Genomic DNA, 6,630 nt, shown 5'->3' with positions numbered 1-6,630 from the left:
TGGAGTAGTTGGCTCTGCATTTACATTCACAGCACACCCACCCATCACCATCAATCACCACACACACCGACAACACTAGAGCACAGTCTATTTGGAGGCTAAATAACTACATTGATGTCTTATCTTTTCTCTTTCTGTTTGTTTGTTATTGTGTGTGTGAGAGAAAGACAGAGAGACAGAGACAGACAAAGAGAGAGAGAGAGAAAGAGGGAGGGAGGGAGGTAAGCCTTGTTGAGTGAGTGAAGATTAATGTCGCGCTTTTCCCGTGCACGCACCTGCCTTGGGACTAGACTCCACCGGAGCTGCCTCACATTTGAACTGGAAAACCTTGCGCGTGTCGGTGTATCTGGATTAACGGAATGGATTAGAGATCTAAGAACGCCTCTTTCCCATGTCGGAGGTGAGTGTTTATTTTTCTTTACCCTGTTTCGGTTTGTGGTGGAAATGGAAATTCCGTGTTGTCAAAGACGGTTGGGAGTCGGGATGGCCCGCCCTGAGCGCAAAACACTGGATTAGACAGGGGTTAACGGTAACCGGTAAGAGAGGTCGGAATGAACCACGGACTGATCAGTCGAGGGACAGACATTAGTTTAGAATATTAGGCTCTAAAAGTAGCCTAGTGTGCATATTATTTTACAGCCCAACATACCGTGAAACGTATTCAGTCAGTGTGACGACAAAATAGTCATTCAGGGCTGGGTCATATAATAAACACGAAATGACTGGTCTGCTAGCCCATTTCCATGTCCCAAACGCGTTTCTTTTAAGTTTGCAAACGAATAAATAAAGACATTATCCAGTTGTCACACCAGTAGGCCAGGCTAGCCTCAGAACAGCCTAAATTCGTCCGGGCATGGACTCGAAAGCGTTCCACAGGGATGCTGGCCCATGTTGACTACGATGCTTCCCACAGCTGTGTCAAGTTGACTGGATGTCCTTTGCGTGGTACATTCTGGAACACACGGGAAACAGTTGAGTGTGAAAAACCCAGCAGTGTTGCAGGTCTTGAAACAAACCGGTGCGCCTGGCACCTACTACCATACCCTGTTCAATGTCACTTACATTTCATGTCTTGCCCATTCACTCTCTGAATGCCTACATACATAATCCATGTCTCAAGGTTTACAAAACCTTCTTTAACCCGTCTCCTCCCCTTCATCTATCTCTTAAAGTGGAAGTGACATCAATAAGGGATCATAGCTTTCACCTGGATTCACCTGGTCAGTCTAAGTCATGGAAAGAGCTTGCGTTCTTAATGTTTTGTACACTCAGTGTACAGCCTAACTACAGGATACATGAAACAAACAAAGCTACAATGTTTTTTCCGTCGTGCCTCGCTAGTCAACAGACTACTCCTGCCTCGCTAGTCAACAGACTACTCCTGCCTCGCTAGTCAACAGACTACTCCTGCCTCGCTAGTCAACAGACTACTCCTGCCTCGCTAGTCAACAGACTACTCCTGCCTCGCTAGTCAACAGACTACTCCTGCCTCGCTAGTCAACAGACTACTCCTGCCTCGCTAGTCAACAGACTACTCCTGCCCCGCTGCAACAATTCAGGAAGGCGTCGCCGGAATCCAATTTTTAGAAGTTGTCGCTCCCGAAAATCACGTGACTATACATCTTTGTCTATGTGAAGTCTGCCTGCCTGTCTGTCTGTTTCAGTGTATGTGTGTTTGTGTGTGTCTGTGTGTGTAGTCTTTTGGTTAGCGACAGAACAGACCAGAGGTGTAGTAAAAAAAAAAACATGGCACACTATTCACTACTTAGTGCCCTATATCTGACCACAGCTCTATGAATCCTGTTCAGAAGTAGTGCCCTATATAGGGTGCCATTTGGGAGGTAACCAGTGACTCAGTATGTTTCTATAAAAAAAATTATTTAACAATTCATGACTGATAGTTTATTGTGGCTTTTAGTGGGAAATCACATTTCCCAGCCATCCCTACAGCAGGGCTGTAGAATATATATATATATATACATATACACACGCACACACACAACAGGGCTTTTAGTGGAGACCTTCAAGTTCCTGGCCTACACATCACTAAAGATTTGACATGGTCCTCACACACCAACACAGTCATGAAGAGGGCACGACACCACCTCTCCCCCCTCAGGAGGCTGAAAAGATTTGACATGGTCCTCACACACCAACACAGTCATGAAGAGGGCCCGACACCACCTCTCCCCCTCAGGAGGCTGAAAAGATTTGACATGGTCCTCACACACCAACACAGTCATGAAGAGGGCACGACACCACCTCTCCCCCTCAGGAGGCTGAAAAGATTTGACATGGTCCTCACACACCAACACAGTCATGAAGAGGGCCCGACACCACCTCTCCCCCTCAGGAGGCTGAAAAGATTTGACATGGTCCTCACACACCAACACAGTCATGAAGAGGGCACGACACCACCTCTCCCCCTCAGGAGGCTGAAAAGATTTGACATGGTCCTCACACACCAACACAGTCATGAAGAGGGCCCGACACCACCTCTCCCCCTCAGGAGGCTGAAAAGATTTGACATGGTCCTCACACACCAACACAGTCATGAAGAGGGCACGACACCACCTCTCCCCCTCAGGAGGCTGAAAAGATTTGACATGGTCCTCACACACCAACACAGTCATGAAGAGGGCACGACACCACCTCTCCCCCCTCAGGAGGCTGAAAAGATTTGACATGGTCCTCACACACCAACACAGTCATGAAGAGGGCACGACACCACCTCTCCACCCTCAGGAGGCTGAAAACATTTGACATGGTCCTCACACACCAACACAGTCATGAAGAGGGCACGACACCACCTCTCCACCCTCAGGAGGCTGAAAACATTTGACATGGTCGTAAGATCCTCAAAGTTCTACAGCTGCACCATTGAGAGCATTTTGATTGGCTGCATCACCGCCTGGTACGGCAACTGCTTATCATTCGAGTGCAAGGCCCTACAGAGGGTAGTGCGTACGGCCCTGTACATCACTGGGGCCAAGCTCCTTGCCGTCCAGGTCCTCTGTACCAGCGGTGTCAGTGGAAAGCCCAGCACATCACTGGGACCAAGCTCCCTGCCGTCCAGGACCTCTGTACCAGGTGGTGTCAGTGGAAAGCCCAGTACATCACTGGGGCCAAGCTCCCTGCCGTCCAGGACCTCTGTACCAGGTGGTGTCAGTGGAAAGCCCAGTACATCACTGGGGCCAAGCTCCCTGCCGTCCAGGATCTCTGTACCAGGTGGTGTCAGTGGAAAGCCCAGTACATCACTGGGGCCAGGCTCCCTGCCGTCCAGGACCTCTGTACCAGGTGGTGTCAGTGGAAAGCCCTAAACATGGTCAAAGACTCCAGCCACCCAAGTTATAGACTGTTGTCTCTGCTACCGCACGGAAAGTGGTACCGATGCACCAAGTAGGGGCGTGGATCAGAAAACCAGTCAGCATCTGGTGTGACCACCATTTGCCTCAGGCAGCACAACACATCTCCTTCACATAGAGTTAATCAGGCTGTTGGTTGTAGCCTGTGGAATGCTGTCCCACTCCTCTTCAACGGCTGTGTGAAGTCCCTGGATATTGGCTGGAACTGAAACACGCTGTCGTACACGGCGGTCCAGAGCATCCCAAACATGCTCAATGGGTGACATGTCTGGTGAGTATGCAGCCCATGGAAGAACTGGGACGTTTTCAGCTTCCAGGTATTGTGTACAGATCCTTACGACATGGGTCCGTGCGTAATCATGCTGCAACATGAGGTGATGGCGGCGGATGACTGGCACGACGATGGGCCTCAGGATGTTGTCATGGTGTCTCTGTGCATTCAAATTGCCATCGATAAAATGTAATTGTATTCATTGTCTGTAGTTTATGCCTGACCATACCATAACCCCACCGCCACCACGGGGAACTCTATATATTAGTGCAAACCGCTCACCCACACAAGACCATACAGGCGTCTGCCATCTGCCTGGAACAGTTGAAACCGGGTTTCACACTTCTCCAGCGTGCCAGTGGCCATCGAAGGGGATCATTTGCCCACTGAAGTTGGTTCTTTGTTTGTGCAAACCCATAGTTTTATTCTTTGTCCTGGTGGCTGGTCTCAAACGATCCCAGAGAGGAAGAAGCCGGATGTGGAGGTCCTGGGCTGGCATGGTTACACGTGGTCTGCTATTGTGAGGCAGGTTGTTAGTTAGTTGTTACTTTCGGTGTGTGTTTAGTTTCTGTGTGTGTTTACTTTCTGTGTGTGTTTACTTTCTGTGTGTGTGTTTAGTTTCTGTGTGTGTGTGTGTGTGTTTTTTTTCATTGGAAGAAGCCCAACACAAACTCATTGTCACGTCCTGACCTTACTATTCTTTGTTTTCTTTATTGTTTTGGTTAGGTCAGGGTGTGACATGGGTGATGTATGTGTTTTAGTAGCGTCTAGGGGTTTTGTAGGTTTATGGGGTTGTGTACCATCTAGGTGTTTATGTAGGTCTATGGTTGCCTAGATTGGTTCTCAATTAGAGGCAGTTGTTTATCGTTGTCTCTGATTGGGAACCATATTTAGGCAGCCATCTTCTTTGGGTATTTGGTGGGTTATTGTCTATGTCTAGTTGCCTGTGTCTGCACTAGTATTTTATAGCGTCACGTTCGGTTTGTTAAGTGTTCTTCGTCTTCATTAAAAAGTATGTATTCTAATCACGCTGCGCCTTGGTCTCCTCCATTCAACGAACGTGACACGCAAATACAACAACACAGGGATGTATAATCCAAACAAAAGAGTGAAGTTAAACCTCTAGTAAACACACGGGACGAGACCCGTAATAACGACACACACGGGACGAGACCCGTAATAACGACACACGGGACCCGTAATAACGACACACACGGGACGAGACCCGTAATAACGACACACGGGACCCGTAATAACGACACACGGGACGACGAGACCCGTAATAACGACACACGGGGCGAGACCGGTAACAATGACACACGGGACCCGTAATAACGACACACGGGACGAGACCCGTAATAACGACACACACGGGACGAGACCCGTAATGACGACACACGGGACCCGTAATAACGACACACACGGGGACGAGACCCGTAATAACGACACACGGGACCCGTAATAACGACACACGGGATGAGACCCGTAATAACGACACACGGGACGAGACCGGTAACAATGACACACGGGACCCGTAATAACAACACACGGGACGAGACCCGTAATAACGACACACGGGACGAGACCCGTAATAACGACACACGGGATGAGACCCGTAATAACGACACAGGATGAGACCAGTAATAACGACACACGGGACGAGACCCGTAACAACGACACACGGACGAGACCCAAAATAACAACACACGGGACGAGACCCGTAATAACAACACACGGGACGGGACCCGTAATAACAACACACGAGACCCGTAACAACAACACACGGGACGAGACGAGACCCGTAATAACGACACACGGGACGAGACCCGTAATAACGACACACGGGACGAGACCTGTAATAACGACACACGGGACGAGACCTGTAATAACGACACACGGGGCCGAGACCCGTAATAACAACACACGGGACGAGACCCGTAATAACAACACACGAGACCCGTAACAACAACACACGGGACGAGACCCGTAATAACGTCACACGGGACGAGACCCGTAAAAACAACACACGGGACGAGACCTGTAATAACAACACACAAGACCCGTAATAACAACAAACGGGACGAGACCCGTAATAACGACACACGAGACGAGACCCGTAATAACGACACACGGGACGAGACCCGTAATAACGACACACGGGACGAGACCCGTAATAACAACACACGGGACAAGACCCGTAATAACAACACACGGGACGGGACCCGTAATAACAACACACGGGACCTGTAATAACAACACATGGGACGAGACCCATAATAACGACACACGGGACGAGACCCGTAATAACGACACACGGGAGGAGACCCGTAATAACGACACACGGGATGAGACCCGTAATAACGACACACGGGACGAGACCCGTAATAACGACACACGGGATGAGACCCGTAATAACGACACACGGGACGAGACCCGTAATAACGACACACGGGGCGAGACCCGTAATAACGACACACGGGACGAGACCCGTAATAACGACACACGGGACCCGTAATAACGACACACGGGACGAGACCCGTAATAACAACACATGGGACGAGACCCGTAACAACAACACACGGGACGAGACCCGAAATAACAACACACGGGATGAGACCCGTAACAACAACACACGGGACGAGACCCGTAATAACAACACACGGGATGAGACCCGTAACAACAACACACGGGACGAGACCCATAATAACGACACACGGGACGAGACCCGTAATAACAACACACGGGACGAGAACCGTAACAACAACACACGGGACCCGTAATAACAACACACGGGACGAGACCCGTAATAACGACACACGGGACAAGACCCGTAATAACAACACACGGGACAAGACCCGTAATAACAACACACGGGACGAGACCCGTAATAACAACACACGGGACGAGACCCGTAATAACAACACACGGGACGGGACCCGTAATTACAACACACGGGACCCGTAATAACAACACACGGGGACGAGACCCGTAATA

The 6,630-nt window shown here is 49.7% G+C and overlaps 1 protein-coding gene across 1 annotated transcript in view; it reads left to right on the top strand.

Moving 5' to 3' along the window:
* The first annotated feature begins 229 nt into the window (after positions 1 to 229).
* The window catches only part of LOC121844333 (FERM and PDZ domain-containing protein 1-like), a 90,019-nt gene continuing 83,618 nt past the window's right edge, over positions 230 to 6,630 (top strand). Inside the window, 1 exon segment of the mRNA XM_042314338.1 lies at positions 230 to 400. The gene's annotated coding sequence lies outside the window, so the exon portion shown is untranslated.

This window comes from Oncorhynchus tshawytscha, unplaced genomic scaffold, assembly GCF_018296145.1.
Source record: "Oncorhynchus tshawytscha isolate Ot180627B unplaced genomic scaffold, Otsh_v2.0 Un_contig_5849_pilon_pilon, whole genome shotgun sequence".
Classification (NCBI taxonomy): domain Eukaryota; kingdom Metazoa; phylum Chordata; class Actinopteri; order Salmoniformes; family Salmonidae; genus Oncorhynchus; species Oncorhynchus tshawytscha.
The sequence above is the reverse complement of the archived record's forward strand: the minus strand, read 5'-3'. Positions and strand labels throughout refer to the sequence as shown.